The 22,245-nt window shown below is 34.0% G+C and overlaps 1 protein-coding gene and 1 long non-coding RNA gene across 3 annotated transcripts in view; both read right to left on the bottom strand.

Moving 5' to 3' along the window:
* The window catches only part of ALCAM (activated leukocyte cell adhesion molecule), a 94,098-nt gene that overhangs the window by 47,314 nt on the left and 24,539 nt on the right, over nt 1–22,245 (bottom strand). The gene's annotated exons all lie outside the window — the stretch shown is intronic.
* On the bottom strand, nt 12,793–21,070 carry LOC148125296 (uncharacterized). The gene is made up of 3 exons (XR_015744312.1): nt 20,945–21,070; nt 20,660–20,701; nt 12,793–12,849 (listed from the first exon to the last, which is right to left on the bottom strand). It is a non-coding gene; the product is annotated as an uncharacterized LOC148125296 (long non-coding RNA).

Below are 22,245 nucleotides of genomic sequence, written 5' to 3'. Positions count from 1 at the left end.
CACTCTCACAACCTCCGAGGGCAAGCTGTTCTATTGGTTTATTGTTCTCACTGTCAGAAAGTTTCTCCTTATTTCCAGGTTAAATCTCTCCTTGTTCAGTTTCCATCCATTATTCCTTGTCTGGCCTACAGGCACTATAGAAAATAGCTTGATCCCTTTCTCTTTGTGGGAGCCCCTCAAATATTGGAACACTGCTATCATGTCTCCCCTGGTCCTTCTCTTCACTAGACTAGCCATGCCCAGTTCCTGTAACCATTCTTCATATGTTTTAGTCTTCAGTCCCCTAGTCATCCCAGTTGCTCTTTGTACTTTTTCTAGAGTCTCAACATCTTTTTAATAGTGTGGTGACCAAAACTGGATGTAGTAATCTAGGTGTGGTCTTACTAAGGCTTTATAGAGTGGTATTAGTACCTCACTTGATCTCGATTGTATCCCTGTTAAATATGCTTAATTTCATTGAATTGAACTAACCTCAAGATAAATCAATAGATTACCATCCCACCACCAAATGGTCAACTTTTAAATAGATTAAAAAGGTGGCTATACCTATAGATTTTAGAAGCATAAGGACCAGGCGTGATTAGTACTAGAATAATAGTAGATTACACCAAGCAATTGAGAACTTAAAATGAAGCAGTGACAAACCATTACCATACTATTGCAATAAAAAGATATAGATACTCTCATAATCACTACATGATAAGGTCAGCTCAGATTCTATTGGGTTGCTAAGGCTGTAAGCATACCTACTTATGTCTTAAAATATTCCTTCACATAATGATATAATGAAGCTGTATTTCATTTCAATAATAACACTATGGTGCCCTCATTAACACAGCTCTTACAATCTATATTGACACATGATGCTCCTTTGAAGATTTTAGAATAGATCAACTGCAATAAATGCAGCCATAGCTTGAATTTCATTGCTTTTAGTAAAATATGATACTGTTCATTTATTTCTGTACTATAAAACATTAAAAGATGTTGAAGTCCTATTGCCAGAGTAAATGAAGAGTATGCATCTTGTGAAGCATTATCTTTACCTAGTTCATTTACTAAGCAATTTTCTACAGTCTGAACATTTATAACAGAAGTCCCAGACAGTAGAGAAGATGAGGTGCCAAATTACACAGGAGTCATGTAGAATTTTTTTTAAAAGTGGAGATGCTAGAGTAGGGGATCAAACTCAATTTCATTGAGGGCTGCGTCAGGGCTGTGTTTGACCTCAGAGGGTCAGGTGGGTGGGGGCTAGGCGTGGCCATGGTGGGCATGACTCGGGACCGCACCTCCACACACATGGTTTTATACACGTATAAAAATAGAGAGGCATACATTTCTGTGATTTGTTTTTTTTAATACTTACTTGATCTACTTGATCACCTTATGAGAGAGAGAGAGACCAAATTAAGAAATTGACTCCATTGGAGAACTAGAACTATAAATTATTGACACAGGCTATAGTAACAGAATCCTGCAAGCCTGAAAGGTAAAATATTTTACCTTTCCTCCCTTTTATAACCTTCTGAGTCAAGGACGGTCTCCTACAGCACTCCGGAGGCCCCGTTTTGGGCCTGGAAGGCCGCTTGGAGTGCGCCCCGTTTTGGGCCTGGAGCACCCCAAAGGCCCCATTTTGGGCCTTGAAGGTCTCCTGCAGCCTTGAAGGTCTCCTGCAGCACTCTGGAGGCCCCATTTTGGGCCTAGAAGGCCTCCTGCAGCCAAAACTGGTTGCAGAGGAGCTGCACATGACCCCCCCCCACATCCCATTTTTGCTAGCAGAGGCACTATAGGCTATTTCTAGGCCAGCCCTGTGGGTCAGATCTAAGCAGCTCGTGGGCCGGATATGGCCTGCAGACCTCGAGTTTGACACTCCTGTGCTAGACAGTCATTTAACAGGAAGGAGGGATTCTTATGGATACTGATTTCTTTGGTAGCTGCTTTCATGTGGTGAATTCACTCTGGGAAATAAACCACCCTTCACCCTGGGAAATAAACCATCCTTCACCCTGGGAAATAAACCATGATGCCTCAACAGTAAATGGGGTTACAGGAATATGTTGAACTAGAATAATCAGACATCTTTATGTGTTTGAGATGTGGGTTTCTGGAGGGCAGAAGGAAACAGATTGTTTGCTCAACAAGTAATATACAAATCAGGAGAAATGTGTCAAGTATCATGTTTCCAGTCATCTCCAAATAACAATGTATTTGAGGATAGTCATCTTTTCATTGACTTTACTATAGTTCATTTATTTACTTCATTTGTCACTTTGGAATTCTACCTCAAGTCCCTCTTCTGTGACATGCAAAATTAAACAAACATCAAAAACAACATAGGAACATACAAGACTTTAAATCTACATCATAAAATCATGACTTAGTAAATGACAAAGAAACAAATTCAAAATCAAACAAAAATGAAAGTGAAAATGAAAGTACAAAGAATAGAAGAATAGAAGTGCTTTTTAAACTACATTCCACAGATATTTTTGATTCATTATTTTCACAGTATTCAGAGTTGATGTTTGATGCAACTGGATTCTTTGAATGGCATTTTCCATTTCTAAACATTCGTCCTAAAGGCTACACTAAGAAGGGTAGATTGTACAAGATTAAAATGCATCCATTCATTATGACTTTGTAAGGAAATATAAATATACAACAGTAAAATATACAAACCTTTGATGTCTAAAGGGGCATGTATTGTCCTATCTATTTTCTTTCTCAGTTATGTGAATGTTGTACTTATGAATAAAGACAGATATTGTTTATTTTTAGGCAAATTCTGAGTCTGAGTTTTGAGTTAAAATGTATCATCTGTTCTAAACTGTTCTAAAAATTTTCAAGAGCTGCAAGAAGCTATCACACCAATCAAGCATGCATGTCAAGACATTACTAATCATTGTAAGAGTCACTACATCTTATTTGAAACATATATTATCAATTGTCATTGTAATGTGGCTGAGGCATTCTACAAAGCTCAGTACTCTGATTTACCTAAAAGGCCCATAGCAGTTTTGTGCAAACAATATACAATGGAAGCAATTTCATGATTAAGGAAAACACTGTTTTTAATACTAAGATTGAAAGCCTAATTTTAATTTACTGTTGTCCTCATAGTTTCACATATTTGGTATTTAATCATAACTTACATAAGAGTCATTTTGTAACATCTGCCCACTCTTATAAACAAAGATGTTTTAAGAATACTTTTAAACATATTTTAAATGTAGACAGAATTAATATTCTTTAGCAAATATTCTTTAGCAAACTATGAAGTTTGTAGTCTGAAGGATGTTATGTATCATTGAGAATATATGAAAAATTGTATAATCCAAACTTACTCATAAACACCAAAGATTATCACTTATTATTTTTATATTATGGTTTAGTTATTTACAACTATTAGACATACAACGGTATATAGGATGCATATAGATAGTTTTGAATTTCCATCACAAATTGATATGGTCACAAGATGAAATGTCATGTGACCACACTGCTTAGCAACTGCAATATTGGGAATCTATTGCCATTATTAAACAAGAATCATGGTTTGTTAAGCAAGTACCCACCTCAACCCAAGCCATTCTAGGTTTCCTCCTTCCCAACCCTGAGCTTTAGTAAGGTAGTTACTAAGTAAGACCAATTCCCTTACCTTACCTGCCAATTCCCCCCTTATCTCTGCCTTTTTGGCCACCCTGTACCCAGCCTTCAGTAATATCATCAGGTAACCAAATCCATTCAGTTATTAACATTGCAATATTATTTTGTTTATTACTCAAAACAAATGACAATATCATCAGTCTAAAAAAAACCCAATTGTTACATATTTAAATGGAATAAATAATGCCATTTAATCAAATACATTAAAATCTATAATATAAATGGCACCTACATATGGAATGTACATTTTAATATAAATAAATATTATGAAAAGAAATGGAAAACATAGGAAAATATTGCCAGAAATAGTGCTTGTTGATTTACCTTTGAAGACAGAAAAATTCAATATGACTATACTGAGTATAAAGATGATCTTACAAAGGCAACATCTTGACACACAACTAGAATTCAGAATAACTCTTTTTTATTTTGAATGTGAATGTACCTTTACAAATTTTATCATTATTTAGATGGAGCGATAGTAATTGGCATCATGTTGGCTTCCCTAATTTATAATCTGAAACACAGTTGGGGGAATGAGAAGCTCTCTGCATGTTGCTGAATTACAATCCCAAGAGTCCAAAGCAACGTGGTACATTGAAGGTTATTCTTCTGTGACTAAAGAACCATAAATTCCCCAAATTGATCTTAATTATTTATTAGTAACATTCAGAAGCAGTAAATTCAACTTTGGCAATTCTAATTTAGGGGGAAAATGGAACAGAAGATGAAATTATAATGAAACGTTGATATAATTTTAAAAAAGAAACATAATGATGCATGTGATGAACAAGCAAAATGGTGTTGGAGAAAGCAATGAAAATTAAAATATATCTTGCAAAATATTCTATTCTCTCCCCAAATTTGGGGAAAATCTAATAAAGAATTATTCAACTCTTGATGATTTAATGGATACATTAATATAGCATTATTATCATCAATATAAATTGCTGGTATAGCTGAATTCTGGGATTTTTTTCCCTTTGCTTTCTACCATCCTGGGATTTTGACTACTCGGTTCACTAAATGGTCCTTACACTCACAAGCTCTGCCCCTTCTTTGATTTTCAATTTTATTTAAAGCCTTGTAGCTTGGGCAAAGCAATCTGGGCTGAGCAATTAACAAAACTATTGGATAGATAGCATACTATATATCCAGTTATAATTTTATTATAAAGTAGCAATAATCATGCAGTAATTGTTTTTGATTATCAACAGCTTTGTGGGTGCAATTCAAACTGTTAACATACAGTATAAAGCCCTATATTGTTGACACTGAATTACTTACAAGACCACCTTTTCTGCATACAAAGTGCCCATTATTTCCCTCCCGCCTCTGAAATTTAGATTAACACCTTTGTTGTTAAGCTTGTTGGAAACTGAAAGAAACGGTTATTGGGGATTACACTTATTGTTTTTCTTTTATCTTTTGATTCACTTTTATGTTTTATTCTTTTTTGTAAACTTATCGGGAGTCATTTTTGTTGAATGAGTATATTAGCTCATTAAGTAAATATATAAATGACAATAATTTTTCATTTGGGATATGTTTGGGATATGGTAATATTAAGATCACAATTTTTTTCTTCAATATAAAATTAATATGTTAGCATAATCCAGATAAATATATTAAAAAGAAACTCCAAATTTTCTTAGATGAGATTTTTACAGAATATTGTATAACTTAAATATTTTATTCTATCTGTAAATAAATTACAAATTCATATGATTTTCATATGTTTTTTACTTGTAACAGAAGAAGCTTTACATTCAAATCTGGTACTATTTAGCCCAGATATATAGGGTGAGAGACCTCAATATATACTTAAGTTTTCAAAAGGAAAGAGCTCAGCTTTAAATATGATTATGTAAAATTATCTGACACATATAAATATTGTAGCACATATAAATATTGAAGATTTCAGTGTCAATGGTCAGTCAACTGTATTAAAACCCCTTGAAAAGTTTTTATTGCATACTTCTACACTGCATATTGTAATACATTTTTGAAGTAATCCAAAAATAAGCTTGTATAAAATCTTACATGAGGATTTGTACAATGCAAATATCTGTTTTATGTACTATTATTCTACTCAGAAATTACTTATCCATGAAAAGTGCCTTTTTCTAGCAAAAGGAAAAGTTAGAAGGCCATCAAAGGATAAAATAAATATTCTGATTTTAAGCATCTGACAAGTTCTATATCTAATTTACAGCCGGTGGAATTTACTCAAAAAAGTCTCAGTAACTATGTGGAAACCTAAATGATGTCATTCTCATTTTAGTATAATCTGAACCTTATCTGAAACACCAAAGTTTATAAAGCTATTTTCTGAAGTCTTAGTCTAGACTATTATGATATCATCTAAAAACCTTTTGTACAATTTATTGCGTGATTAAAAAAACAATCTGAATTTGGGAAGATGAGACTTTATGACTAGTAAAGAGAATGTTTATGACGCTTCCTGTGCTATTTGTTTGTTTTTTAATCAAAGACTCAGACATATAAAAACAGATGCGGTTTATAAGCTTTATTATTCACTTTCTACAACAAAAGATCTGTGGTCATTCACACACCATATAAAGCTGGTAAAATTCTAGCTGCCAGGCTAAGGGTGTGTTCCAAAGGAATTGAGGAGAGATGTCCAATGTGCATGAACTTCACTCAACACTGACTACTCAAAATGACCACAGTTCCAATACACTTTTAAAATGACCAACAAAGCTGGTCTTGAGTACACTTGATATACAATACCTCCTGCTACCTTTCTATTGGACTGATGTCACTTTCTCCAATTTATGGGAGAATCATCTTTCATTTGTAAGAATATTATCTTGTTATGTCTTCTGACTCATTACTCTCCACAACTGAAAAATTCCCAAACATACGTTTTGGCTTTTATAACTTTGAGTGGGTTTTATATATTCTCTTTTTCCTACATCACCAATGCATAAATACATAACAAAAAGCTATTTCTCACTTGATTATATAATAAGAACAACATATCTCCCTATTCCCCCATCCTTAGGAATGATTTGGTATGTGGATAAAAATGTCAAATCTAGACTAAAATCTGGCATATATGTTTTATTCTCCCATATATGAAAGCCATTGTAGTAAACAAAACTCTGGTCCAAGACATTATCTTAAAACATGATGCATAACAATATTAAACACTCCATAGAACTGGTAGTTCAGTTAAAATGTGTAACATAACTATTTTTAAGTATTTGGATTTGGGGGAAGAGATTTTCAACTGAGTAACCCAGGAAAGGTCTGAAAGTGAGGAAATCCTTTACTCAGATCTTGTGGCAACATAAAATACATTTTTGTTGTAGATCACGGGGAAATAGCTTTGTCATATCAATGCAAAGAATCTTTCCACGTGAAAGAGCTACTGAACTTGCGGAGTTAAAAATAAGTACTTTTTGGTACAAGACCTTTTCCATCATGATCATCTGCTATATAACTAATAGTTAAGGGGAAAGCTAATTTAGTGCAATAATTCCTTTCCATAAGGTCTTGAAGCTTCAGTATCTCCAGACTGATAACTCTAAACTCTGCAGCAGAATACAATTCACTTGGATATATAGCCTAGCTACTATCCCAAAGTGTAAAGTATTCAGAAGTTAGCAGATAATCCATCAGAGTAAGCACAGAAGCAATTTTGTTTCACTTCTTTTCCAGACCTATAAATCCAAGAATTATATCTAGTGTTATTAAATTAGATGTGATTCTCCTACAATCATATTACTAGAATGAAATTTAGATATTCAATATAGTTCACTTAATGACATTACAAAATAAATGAATATAAGACATTTAATTGTTGATCATAGGGCTTTTTAAAAAAAGAATTTGTCTTAATTTAATCAATTTTATTTTTGTCAAAAAACATAGACAAGTTTTTACAATTAAAAAAAGCCTACAAATTGTGATTTTACAGAAAAATTCTGTAACAATTCCGCAAACAATTCAATCTTCATATGATACTGACAATTTCAATGAATCCCAGTTTGTAGTTTTCTTCAGCTTTGGCCACCATTGTGTGAGTAAAAAAAAAATAGTTTAAACTATTAAAGAAATAGAATGAGGGAACTAAGGAAAGAATAAACAAAGTTAATCCAGTGTGGCTAAATGATTTATCAAGTGGTATTTATAATTAAGAGATTAACTGATTATTTATGTAACTTTTTTTATTATTTATTTATTTATTTATTTATCAATCAATCAACCATATAGCATATCATACATGGACCAGCAATATACACTAGCAATATAAATTAACATTTCATAACAGTCCTTTATGCATATTTTCCTATACATTTCTCCTTAGATATATTTTATACAGACTTTTTTATAATTGGTTTTGGAATTGTCTGCAAAGTTCAAAAATATGAGATACCTGAAATGCAACTGCATTCTGGTTTATAACTTGGAAAGAATTAAGTATTCAAATTTAGATTAAGTTTAAATTAAATGGAAATGAAATAAAAGTCACCTTTTATATTAATATGCAAAAAAAGAAACTCATCTATTCACCCTTCAACAATTAATGAATGATTTAAACATCAAATTTATCAGCACCTGTATATATCAGCACCATACCTATCACTCTTATTCCCACTGGGCATTCCTGAGTTCTCTTCCTGAATTTTGCTATCCAAAATTTAATACCTTGCTTACCCTCTTTTTCTACTTGAAAAAAAAAAAACACCCCTTAGATCAGTGACTTCTATTGATCTAGGTTGCCGTATTACCAAACTACTAGCTTTTTTTCCTGAAACTCTGATAAATATTCTTTTGGTTAAAAAAATGTTTCCAAATAAAAGTTTCTTTCTCCCAGGAGAATCCAGACAGCAGCACAGAAAACAGCATTGTAGGAAGATCTGATGCTGGATAAGAAGCCAAATATGAAAATAACAAAAAAAAAAAGTGGGGGGGGGAGAAATCAGAATTAGTATTCTTTTAAAAACAGCTGGGGGATGAAGAATAAATATCATTGGTGGGAAGGGGAAAGAGAAGAAAATGTGTTACTTGTCATGCCAAAAGAGATAAGGCAGAGTTATTTTTGATATTTGGTGATAGGCTCTGCCTTTTGCAATAGTTAATTATTAATAGGATTCAGGATACATTTTCAACCTTAGAATTCATAGCAAGTAGTTTTTTGTGATCTGTGTTAATACACTATGGGTACAATTCATCCAAGCAACTATTCCCACCTTCTAAATTTTTATTTCAGTCAGGCTTCCTTTGGCTGCTTAGTCTATTTTGAGACATTTATTGGCAGTAGTTATGGCTAATTCTTGTTACAATCTGATCCCCTAGTGGATAGTTGGTTTTTCTTTCTGCGGGAAAATTCGATTGCTACTACATGAACTGAAAATAGTATTAAAAACTGAGGGGGACAAACATTAAAGCAAAACTAGTAAAGGCTAACTCAGAAGATGCCATTCCAAAGATAATGACCTGCATAAAGCAAAGATTAAAGTGTTTTTTCCTTTCTCACCATGATAATATTTCGATGAACTGAATGTATGCTAAAACTGTAATCTTAACCTTCATGAAGCACTTGAAGCAATGATTGATTTCAGCTTCCAAAGGGAGAAATTACTATTGTAGCATGACTGAAGAAGGCCCTTTCAATCAATCCTACCTGTCAACACTTTCTTTGGAAGCTAATAGGAAGTACTGAGAAATATAGTTTAGAAAAGTGTAAATTAATTAGCAATGTTCTTGAAACATTAAGGCTACAGCTAGAACTAGTCAAGGCACAATGTTTTGAGTGCATATGATCAGATAAGGCATTAGGGTATACTTAATTTTCAGAAAACAAAAAGGTTGTGCAAAGCCCACTTAGAATTCATATGAGACAGTACTAAACAGAGAGAAAGTGGAGAGGAGGGAGGAAGAGAGAGAGAGATTAGGTTGTTTATTTACTTTAAAACCACCCTTATACCTATCATAATTTATGTTTATGTTTCATGATGAAAAATGTTACAGCAAAAAAAATCCAGTTTTTATTTTTTGTTGACTGCCTGCAAGTCACACTATTTAGTAACTGCAATTTTCCCATTTATTGTAATATATTACCTATTGGTCTTAAGTAAAGCCAGTGGTGGGATTCAAATTTTTTTACTACCGGTTCTGTGGGTGTGGCTTGGTGAGTGTGGCAGGGGAAGGATACTGTAAAATCTCCAGTCAGAGATGGAATTTGCTGGTTCTCTGAACTACTTAAAATTTCCGCTACCGATTCTCCAGAACTGATCGGAACCTGCTGAATACTAATACATATTCAAAATTATTCTTCATGTCAAACAACAAAAAAAAAAACCCTTAATCATTTTTAGTTCAATAAGCTGTATAAAGTTCAGGAAAAAAGAGACAAGTTAATCCTAATAGTAACAAGAAACGCAAATGACTTCCCAAAAAATGTTATGGAGTAGAAATATTCTATTTTCCAAAAACATTATGGTTTCCAAATGTATTTAATACAGAATCTCTGAATATTACATATTCCAGAATACACTATGTTCAGGCACTATGTTCTTTGATTGATTAAAATTATATGGTTGACCATGTCATCGTCATGAACCTAGGCAAAAATAATGGTCCACCAGTGCGCAAGTGTTATCAACATTAATGAGAACAAGTTGACTTGTCATAAGAAATGGACACATGGTTCAGAAGATCATCTCAGATACTGGACAGGTCAACTAGTTCATGGTTTAAAATGGTCTTGATTTGTAAAAGTCGTGTTGTTTTAAACAACTTAGCTTCTACCAGACTACAAGTTTCTCAGGGTATTTGCAAGGTGCATAATTACTAACTTTATACATGTAGTTTTTCCCTTAATTTCATGAAATTGATAAAAACAATAGATCATAATTTCATTATAGCCAATTATAAGCATATTAAATGTATTGACCCAAATATGGCCACCCCATGTCACTTGCAACTTCAGACATCCTTTGGACTCTGCCAGTATCAGGAGACTCTACCTATTTAGTCTTCCTGATATTGCGACACAAACCAAATTGATTAAGTCAACTCATTCTATGTCTGGACACAGAAGCTGCAATTCTTCTCTTCCCAAGCAGGACATTGTCAGTGTAGACAATGGGCATTGTGATACAGGTTTAGCATGACATATCCATGACATGAATGAACAGCAACAGCAATAATGCCAATCCTTAGTGCATGCCAACTTTCACAGGAAAACTGTCAGAAAGTCCAGAATCAACAATGACTTGATGGCACATAATAGCCAATATGAAAACAATTCTATCATTTTTAAAATGTCCTTTCTTACTTTGTTGAAAAAAAGGTTTTTTGCGTAATTTCCAAATAAAGTAACTTTTTTATACCTGATATATTATTTACTGAAAGTTTCTAGTGAAAATGCTGATAGAAAAGTATTGCCAGGGCCAATCAAGATAATCTCTAATGCTATACAGGAAATGAAGAAATCCTCTGCCAAACTATTTAAAGAAACACTGTTCAACAAACTACTTAGCATTTATTCAACTGATCTGTTTTTCCCCAGTATCAGCAAATATTTTTCAAACACCAAGTGCAACAAATAGAGTGGATATGGTTATTACCAACTTGTAATTCTACAGCAAAATCAGGATATTTTAAAATGACTGTACATTATTTCTAAACTATTACCCTAGTACTTTCCTACTGTCTTAAATATCTGCACAAATTTAGAAAATAAAAGAAGAATATTCAACTTCAAACTAATCCATGTTTGTACTATTTTAGATGCAATATATTTAGTGTGAAATTTTTTTCTAATTTTTCTAATATCCAAAGTTCTCATAATAATCATTCTTAATTTTCACATTTATTTTGAATAATTTTGAGAATTTAACATAACAGAATACAAGATGATATATAACAGAATTATAATATAAGCTCAAACCAAATATTAAAAATAAAACTACTTTTTTTGTAATCAAATATTCACCAAATACTTAACCTTTCCATTCATTCTTCAGTGAATTTCCTCTTTCATTTCTCTCATGGATTTATGTTACCTAGCTGAACAAACTTTTTCAGTACACATATTTATTTATAACATTGCTTAACTATCCCACAAACACACCTTTGCTTCTTCTGTTATCTCAATTTGCTCAAGTTAACAAGTGACCAGCAATAACATTATTCCTACTTTCATAGATATCCATAACAACCTAGATAGCACCAATTCATATGACATATATAACATGGAATGACATAGAGCAGGAGTGTCAAACTCATGTCATCACGGTGGCGTCACATGACATATCATGATTTTTTTTCCTTTTTGCTAAACTGTGCACAGGCATGGCCAGCTTGTGACGCATCCAGCCCGCAGGCCATCAGTTTGACAGCCCTGACATAGAAAATAGGTTTTAGTCCTTCAATTGATAATTAAAGCTACACCTTCATTTACTTGGATGTATTCATCACTTTCATTCTAAAATATTAGACTACATTTGTTCCTCTTTCTTTCAGTTTTCAGACAGTGTAGCTATTTTTCTTGCCCCATCCATTTCTTCATTAATTGGGGCTTTCATATTCAGTTTCAGTTAGATTAAAAAATGATAGACTAGGTTAGTAGCCTTAATCATACCTGTGTCTCATCTAGCATTCCTAGTTCATAAGGTAAGTACTGGTCAATTTGGGAACGCTTTGATAAGTGGGCCATAATTAGAGTGAATTCTCAGTTTTAGCTGAAGGACGTTTATGCTATTTTATGCAACATAAGATTGCTATCTAGAGATTATCTTGCAAGCTAACATACCCATACCTTGTCGAAATAGAAAGTATAAGCAGTATATAGACATGCTGTTCAGATTGGTTGATCAGCTGTTTTGGAATAAATTTTTATAACAGACTAGGTTTGAATGTAACAAAGTTCTGTTTTATGAACTAGAAGCAGATTTACATGACGTTGCATATCAAAATGTTCTTCCAAAGAAACAGACTTGCTTAAAATAATTTTCTTTATTTACCTGATGAAATAGGCATATGTATCCTATATGATGAAGTTTTGCAATAAAGAGTGAAATATACATTTTCATGAAAAGTAAGTATTTTATTATCTCAGAATATTATTTCTTCCACATTACATTTATCTCCTATTATCGGTAATTCCACATTTTTTTATCACTTCAGATCAACTTCAGAGTATGGCTGAAATCAGAAAAATAAAATCTATGTAAGTCATAAAACATTTATGAATCATATAAAAATCAAATAATTATGTTTCTTGCTATGACTACTTAATTAATTAGGTCCAGAAAAAGAGAACTTAAAAAAACCTTTCAGTGTAACTCTTAACAATTGCTTAATTAATCTACATTGGGTAAACCTGTCTTTCTGATAAGATAGGAGGCAATTTAGCCATTTAAAAAGCTTTAAGTCAAAGTCAAGTGAAGGTTGAAATGATCTGCCTTCCTCTTTTTCCCTTCCATTTATAAGGCTAATAAAATCAATAAGCATTACAAGTTTTAATTCAAGTTTAATGTACTATATTAAGTCAAGAAAAAGGAAAGGGCTTCACAGTTGATATAAGAACTTCATCTGCCACATTCTCCAGTGGCTCTTTTCCTCTCTGTGTTATTTTTTTTAAATAACACAGAAATCAAATTATTCAGCAGATATATTTCACCTATGACCCTTGAAAAATAAAAAGCCATCTTAAAGCTGCAACTGTGTTCTGTGATGTTTAATATAAATTTTAAGAATTAAAAACAAATACATGCATCACGTGAAGGCCATGCCCACACCAGCTCTGCAAAGGGAAAAAATGTCACATCATATGACGGCGATGTGATGTGGCAAGTTTGATACCCTTGTGTTAAGGTATCATTTCAGAGATATTTTCTTACACCAAAAACACAGAATGACCATAGCAGGCTAGCTAAATAAATAAATAAATAAACAATAAACAAACAAACAAGCAGGGGACACAGGAATGACTTGAGACTCCCTGCCAGCTTAAGTGTTGGAAATATTTCTTTCCTTTCTCCCTTCCTCCCTAGAACTCCTGCCAGTTTCCCCTTTTGGTTGGCTTGTGAGAAGTTTGCAGGAAGAATGACAGTGGGGAAAAGCCAGCAAGAAGTTGCAAGTCCAAGGCCAGCTGGCAAGTAACTGCTACCTCTGAAAGTTTAGCTGAACACATCATTTTGTATGAGTTTTAGAATAAGTGTATGGGTAAGAAATTGCTATACTGCATTGAGACGGATATGTGATTCACTTTGTAAGTAGGGCAAGAATATTTAGTCCTATTTATTTATTTAGTCCCCCATAATTTTACTGGCTAGAAATCTAAAAGAAGGGCAGAATATATATCTCTCTGATGTAAGTGGCATGGTGTAGCCACTTTCTGCTTATGTTTTCTGTGAGAAAATAGCCGATACAGTACCATATGATACAACAGACAGCTGCTACTGTAGTACTTCCCTAGTTGCAACTGTTCAATCTTTATATCTGCATTTTATTGGTACATGAAGAGCTTGATTGAAAAATATAGTGCTCATTACTGTAAAAATAATTCTGTTCAGAAATGTTTGAGGAGTAATTGCAAAAACTATCTGTGCATTATTGTTTTGATCTATGCATAATTTTCCTCAAATTAATCATGAAAATTTTGCTCAATTAATGTGAAAGCAGCTACACTAAGCATGTTTATGACTAGATCCAATGCTATGTTGATGCCATACTCTGATTTATAAGATGTTATGTAAAACATCTGGGTCTATATGGCCATGGTTTTTGTATTCACAGAATCCAATATTTTTAATTAACCACTTAGATTTTGTCTGACTCAAAAGGGGGCTGGAAATTAAAATATAACTATTCATTGATCTCAGAGAATATAAGAACAGAATGGGTCTCTTAGGGTTTGACATCAAGTCCACATGCACATTAATTCATATACTTAGTAGTGTAAGAGTAGCTCATTTTCAATTTCAATTATCCCAATAACAAATAACATTTTCCTCTTTATTTTATATAAAGGTTCCCCTCGCACATACATGCTAGTCGTTTATGGCTCTAGGGGGAGGTACTCATCTCTGTTACAAAGCTGAAGAGCCAGTGCTGTCCGAAGACATCTCCATAGGCATGTGGCTGGCATGACTAAAATGCCGAAGGTGCATGGAACACTGTTACCTTCCCACCAAAGGGGTCCCTATTTTTCTACTTGCATTTTTACATGTTTTTGAACTGCTAGGTTGGCAGAAGCTGGGATAAGTAACGGGAGCTCATTCTATTATGCGGTGCTAGGGATTCGAATTGTCGAACTGCCGACCTTTCTGGACGACAAGCTCAGTATCTTAGCCACTACATTCCTTAAATGAAGAGTGTTAGAAGTCCTACAATGTCCTACCACTTCACTTTATTTACAGCTTACAATTATCACTGAGGGATATTTATAACGTATTTTACACACTTGACCAAATGATATTAACCTCAAAGTACTGAATCTATACTACAGTAGATCTGTCCTTGTAGGATTCTGCAGCAGTGTTTATTTTTTTCCCCCTTTCTGCCAGTCCTTTAACTGTGAAAAAGCAGCATGGAAGGGGTTCCAGAATGTTCTTTACAGTTTGAAGTAAAGCAGAATAACAAAACACCAAAGCCTGTTCTTTATGTTGTATCTTAGAGTAAACAAAATCAAAGTAGGATTGTTTTGAATTTCTTTCTCATGCTTTCCACTTTCTCAGGACTCTTTAATCCTTTATGAAAATTCCCCTTAAGAGTTTGCTCATACTTCCCATTCCTGATACCAAGTCTTCAAATTCTCTCACAGAAATACTGGGTACTATATTATGCTGTCTGTATTTGAATGTCTTTAGGAATAATTCTCAGCTAATACTGCAGCAACCTAACAATGTGTTCCTTTGTTAAAACTATATGAGTATATTTTGATAAAAAAGCATAGCTATGTCATATTTCATTTTCTCCTTTATTCTTTCAAACTTATTCATTTATTCAAGTTTGAGTTTCTTGTTCTTTGTTGATTTTAATGGCACAACAGAACAAATTGTTACAGCATACAATCAAACTGAATCAAGGAAGCATACAGAATAAGATATTTTAGAGATTAGTTATTAAAAAGCAACTCATACCTCCAGACAAGAAGAAACATGAAGATTCTGATACTTTGCACAGTTATGTCTGATACAGTAGTTTAGTAAAACATAAGTTTTAGGGGAAAAATGCCAAATTTAAAAATTGAACTAAATGATATTTGTTTAACTGTTATCTATTGAAATGTTCCCTTCTCTTAAAGGTTACCTAGTGTAAATAAATATTTGAAAGTTAACATTATATAAAGTATGTAAATGCCAGTTGGATATGAGGGTTAAGGTACTGATCAAAAAAGCAGGACTCTGTGAGTTCTAGCCTTCCTTTGGCATAAAAAACAGCTGGTCAATCTCTCTCTCTCTCTCTCTTTCTCTCTCTCTCTCTCCCTCTCAACCTCACCCATTTCACAAGATTATTATAGGGAAAGTAAGAGGCAAGAGTATTTGTTACACACACATACATATACATGTATGCATGCACGTTGCTTCCAAATGAAAGAAAAATATTCATGAAAAACAAGTGGAAACCAACTGCTGCTCAGTTCTGGGATTCAATAAAATAGCGGAGTATATTGCAATTCAGTGTTTTCTTACTAAATCCATACTGCAATATCATATGATGAATCCAGAAATATATTCATAAAATATGTCAAATAAAGTTTGAGTTTGAATTCTCAAACTATCCACCTTTTGGATGATTTAGGCATTCTATCAACTATAAATTGCTACTAACTAATAAAGAAGCTTATTTAGAGCTGCAGAAACAAAACCAGTCCATAATTAGAAGTAACTACCAACTAATTAATTTTTCTTACAGAATAGCATAACAAAAAGAAACAAGCCCTCTTTCCATAAATGTGAACCTAACCTGGCAAAAGTCAAGACATTTGAAGTATTAATGGTTAAAAATATGTGTAACATTCCTATTCCAAGGCTAAGTTCTATTTTTTATGAATTGGAAAGTCATTGAGTAATAGAACTAATATGCTAGGAATAAATGGTCAAAAGGATTTGCCTTAGAACTGAGTTTTTTTAACATATTCATAAGTTAACTGGCATGAAGATATCATAAAACTGACAATTTTTATGTCAACACTTAAGATAGTTGAAATAAAATGGGGCAATAAAAACTCAAAAGTATGTTTCTCAAGCTAGTTATTTACTTACATTTTTGTTACAAAAAAAAAGCCTAATTCTGGTGTACTGTGGAATATGTATAACCTCCAAAACACTAAAAATGTTTAAAATTTTAAAGCAATGTAGACACAGCCTGAATTATAATAATCATAACAGTAACAAGAAACACAAATGACTTCCCAAAAAACATAAACACCTGCCCAAAAATGGGAATTTAAGTGGTAAATTCAACTTATTTAAACAAGCATGACACTACACAAACAGAGGCAATTAGAGGCAAACAGAGTCTGTAAATGGGAACAGCAATTTCTCTGTCAACAGAAGCATATTTGAATAATATTTCTGGTTAACAGTGGGGAAAGGCTCTTCACTTTTCTAGCATCTATTTTCTTTATAAAAAAGAAGAAATAGGATTTTTCATATAAATGCTATTTTCTACTTTAAAAAAAGCATTTTAAATGGTGGACATTAGCTGTTAATATAGTGATATGATTATCAAATGCTAGAACACTGTCAGTGAAAGCAAATCCAGTCAGGCTTCAATTTTCTCTGCAAAATAATGGTGCATTTTCCCCCTAATAGTCTTTTAGAGGCCTTTTTAATGCAAACACAAGCTCATTACTGTTTTGTTTCTAGCTCTCACAGCAATTACCACTGCTAAGAAAAGAGCATAATTTCATATATGTACTTGCATCAGGCTGCCTGAAAAGTAGTTCTTATGGTAATACTTATTTGGTGGTCTTACATAAACATTCTTTTAAGAAGACATCAAATGAAAATTACCAGACTTTTTTTTCCAGCATTCAAGAAATCGCCTGTTAAAAAGTTTTTGCTAGGTTAACTTACAAAGAGGAGAAGGCACTTTCTGTAAGCAGATTGTTGTTTTTTAATCTAGTCAATTTGCAGTTACATTCCAGAAACAATGTTTTTAGAAGATTTTTTCTTCAAAATACAGAATGTATTTTGCAAAGAGAAAAAGCAAAAAGGAGGAAATAGGACAGTTATATTGGTAAAATGCAGAGCAAAAAGCTTCTAATAAGCTAAGCAATGCATAATGCTAAGCAATATCTGTACAAAATAATGTCCCACTAGGTAAAGTATCAGTTTCAGTACCTTAGGGATATTTTCCCCATTTTCTTATTTTGTAATATTGATTTCCCCAAAATTGTTAGTATCATTGGCTGGTTGGAGAATCATAATTGCTGAAGTCCAATCCATATAAACGCTACTAGTGGTACAAGGTTGTATAACAACACATGTTCAATTGCTTCCTGAATAAAAAACCTCTGAATATGTATTTAAGACACATGCCTTTTTTCTTAAGTTTTGAAATAGGACTTTGAAATATCAGCACATATTTCCCAAAGTGTAATGTACCTAAAATTTCCAGCAATCCTCACCAGCGACCATGTTTCCTACAGATGCTTGTTTCATCTTGTTGTGTCTATCTTTTCTCCTAAGGACCAAGGCAGAGGATACTGGTTTGTTTGGACCAAGTACTGTTATTAAAGGCACTATCTAGATCTTCATTGAGGGCTGCATCAGGGCTGTGGTTGACCTCAGGGGGGCTGGGTGGGTGTGGCTGACTTGGTGAGCATGGTCAGCTTGACGCCACTCCCAAACTGTTGGCATGTTTCCTCTTCGCACTGGGTAGACTGGTCTGAAACCATGCTGGTCTGATGTTTTCTCTTTGCATTGGGTAGACCGGGACAAAGTGATGTGGGACAACCCCTTACATTTTCCAGGACAGCCCTGCAGGCCTTGTGTTTGACACCCCTGATTTAGATAGTCACATATAAACACTAGACTATATCCATCTGGAAAATTATGAGAGTTTCATGTATGATAGATTGCAGAAGTCAGTTCTAAAGCTGAAGTATAGATAATTGCCTGAAATCACTTAATTAGGTGCTTCAATTTTGGTTTCCTTAAAAATATTCCAGCAGTGGCTGTAGCTCCTTGTAAGAACTTTCCAATAATGTATTTGATTTTATCTTAGGTGATTTAATCACTTAATGATGTATCACATGAAGAAGAAGACATCAGCATCTGGTTATTAACTGGCAGAACTAACCAGATTCAAAAAGACTCAACAAAAAGAACCAGCAAAAGAGACAATGCCAGGAATTTATAAGTTAATAACATGCTTGCCTTCAATGCTTAAGCTACTCACAAGTATAACAGTGGAAAACATCCAAGATTATTTAGAAGAAAATAACATACTTCCAATAAAAGAATCAGTTTGATTTAGTGATTAAGACATCAGGCTAGAAAACAAGAGACCTGTTCTGACCAAGGCTTCCGAAGTACAAAGTCCACACAGAGCTTCAAGGTTTAATCCAAACAGAGTGGACAACTTTGCTTCCTGCAAAGGTTTGTCTATCTTTGCATTTCCTATATATCTTATGGGAGGAGCAATCACCTCCAAGCCTTACTCCCGAGTCACCCCTTTTGTCTTAGCTTCTCTTGCCTTCTAGCAGCTCTGCATACAAGCACACTGGGAACAGTCTCCCCTTGTTCCTCTGCTTCACTGTTGCCAGACTCTGGAGGCTCCAGAATCAGCACACAACTCCCAGATGGTCCTGGCCCCATCTCTGCATCAGAAACAGGACCCTCATCAGAGTCCTTCCCAGACTCGCGGACTGGTCCCTGTTCTTCCCCACTGTCGTTCCACTGCCGTCTACACAGGGTGCTGGTGAACCACAACAAGACCCTGAGTTTAAGTCCCACCTTAGCCATGAAAGCTAGCTAGCTGGCCTTGAGCCAGCCACTCTCAGCCCAACCACACTCACAGGTGGATTGTGGGGAAAATAAGAGGAAGATGTGTTGGATATGTTTGCTGTCTTGAGTTATTGATAAAAATAATAAAGGTGGGGTATAAATAAATAAGAATAGAAAGGAAATAAAAGGAAGAGCTGAGGTACAATAGATCAACTTCTAATTGATAAAATGATTTGGAGAACTGCAAATACTGAAAAAACAATTTACCTGTGATGTGGATTGGTTATAAAAAAAGTGTTTGACTCATTGTTCCATAGTTGAATCATCAAATGTTTGGAGACAAGTGACGTCAATAGACACAGAATGTTTATAGAATAAGTAATGGAGCATTGGAGAACAAAACTGATTATTAGAAATGAAAACCCTGGGCTTGTCAACATTAGAAGAGGCATCTTGCAGGGTGACTCATTTTCACCCTTACTATTTGTCATTGCTATGATCCTACTCTCCGTGATTTTGAAGAAAATAAATCTTGGCTACAAAACAGCAAAAAAGGTTACAAAAATTTCAAAATTTGCTTTATATGGATGATCTTAAGTTTAATGGCAAATGAAAAATTGAAATCCAGTTAATGACCAATATTATAAGAACTTCTAGCACAGATATAGCAATGGAATTTGGCTGAGAGAAAATGCTTAGTAGTAATAAATTGGAGTAAAATCACAAACAGTAATAGCATTTAAATGCCGAATGGCAAAATCATCAGATGCTATCAGGATAAAGCCTAAAAAATGTGGACCTTTCCAATTGGATAACAAACATGAACAAGTTAAAAATACTAGTAAAGAATACATCCAAAGAGTGAGAAAAATGCTAAAGATAACGGTGAAAACACCATCAAGGCCATCAATACATGGGCCCTAACTGTGATATAATACATTCCTAGAATTATTAACTGGACACAAGCTGGTCTCACAGTTAAGATTAAAAAACAGAAAGCTAATTACTGTTCAGTTTCATTATATCTGTTTAGTGCTATTGATATATTATACCTGTTTTGCATAAATGAAGACAGAAGTCCATTTCAAGTCAAACTGTTGAAGAGAAAAAAAGGATGCATTGAGTAATTTACCTGACAGCCAAGAAGAATAACATGTTCATGTTGAAACTTCCTGATTGTGCAGGAAGCAAAACATTAATACTTAGAGCCGTGGTTGGGACTTGAATTATTATTATGTTTTCATCAGTCTTAGACTGTGAATCCAATTGTAGATTACCCACACTTGATAATAACAATCCCCAATGAGGAACTACTTTGACTTCAAATAAGGCATTACCTTGAGGTGATTGGAGGGCTTATGTGCTCTGAGGAAGATGAACTATATCCCAGGTCCATAATGGCGAACCTATGGCACGTGTGCCAGAAGTGGCATGCAGAGCCATCTCTCTGGGCATGCCCGCTGCTCTTCCAGGTTCTGGTGCACATGTGTGCACATGCCAGCTAGTCTTCACATGCACATGTGCACCAGAAATTGTAAAACCAGGTGGCCAGAGAGCACATGCATCTTCCGTTTTCTGGCGTGCATACACAGACCAGCTGGCTGGCACGCATGCATGCATGAAGACCAGCTGGCATGCATGCTGGGGAGCTGCTCTTCCGGTTTCTGGTGCTCCTGCACACGCTGGGCAGTTCTTCCGGTTTCCAGTACTCCCCCCAGCATGCGCTCCAGTTTCTGCACTCAGTGCTGAAAAGGTTTGCCAACACTGTCCTAAGTTCAATCACTTTGGATAGGTCTCATGAAAATTTCAGGACTTCACTCTTTATGTATGGCTGTATTCTTCTTTGTAAGATGTTAAGCAATCAGTAAATCTGTTTGATAATCTGCACAGTTTCTTGAAACTCTTTGTTACAGGAATATATATTGACAAAAAAAATTTATTCTCTGTATACATAGAACTATTAGCACACTATCTGTTTCTTTCTCTTGAAAATGCAAAAGCACATTAATATTGTAGAAGCCAATCTGACTAAACACATCAGGATCAATTTCATCAAAATATGTTTTCAGTTCTTTAAGTGGAGAAAAACCTTTCAAATCAATATAATTCATCACAAGAGGAAAAAACTAAGGCATACAAGAAAAGTTGCACTGTTAACTTTATTTTATAAGCCTTGTATGTTAATTTTGGAAATTATAAATGTCATAAAGTGTGCATGTGGGGGAACAGCCAACAAGTTTTGATTTCAGTCAATATTTTTTACTTTACCATACCATATACCCTGCATGACAAAATTTTAAGCAAATATATTTTTAAGCAAATTTAAAGTAACTGATACTATCATAAATATTAGATGAAGCAGGTAGGTTTCTGTTCTTTAATCAATCTGGCTGCTGGCATACTGGATACAATAAATGTGTCCAAATGAGACAAAATGCAGTTGTAGATGAGAAAGTGTTTAAAGTATAGCTAGTTCACTTTTATTATAAAATAACATTAAATTATTTATAGGATTTGGTTTTCAACTGTGCAAATTCAAAGCAAATCACCAAGTATTAAAAAGGTACCAATAATATATTATTTTAAAGTAACAACTAGCAACAATAAAAACCCAGAACATCAAAATAATAATCATAAT

This window comes from Pseudonaja textilis, chromosome 7 (genome assembly GCF_049901715.1).
Source record: "Pseudonaja textilis isolate UNSWEBS1 chromosome 7, rPseTex1.2, whole genome shotgun sequence".
Taxonomy (NCBI): domain Eukaryota; kingdom Metazoa; phylum Chordata; class Lepidosauria; order Squamata; family Elapidae; genus Pseudonaja; species Pseudonaja textilis.
The sequence above is the reverse complement of the archived record's forward strand: the minus strand, read 5'-3'. Positions and strand labels throughout refer to the sequence as shown.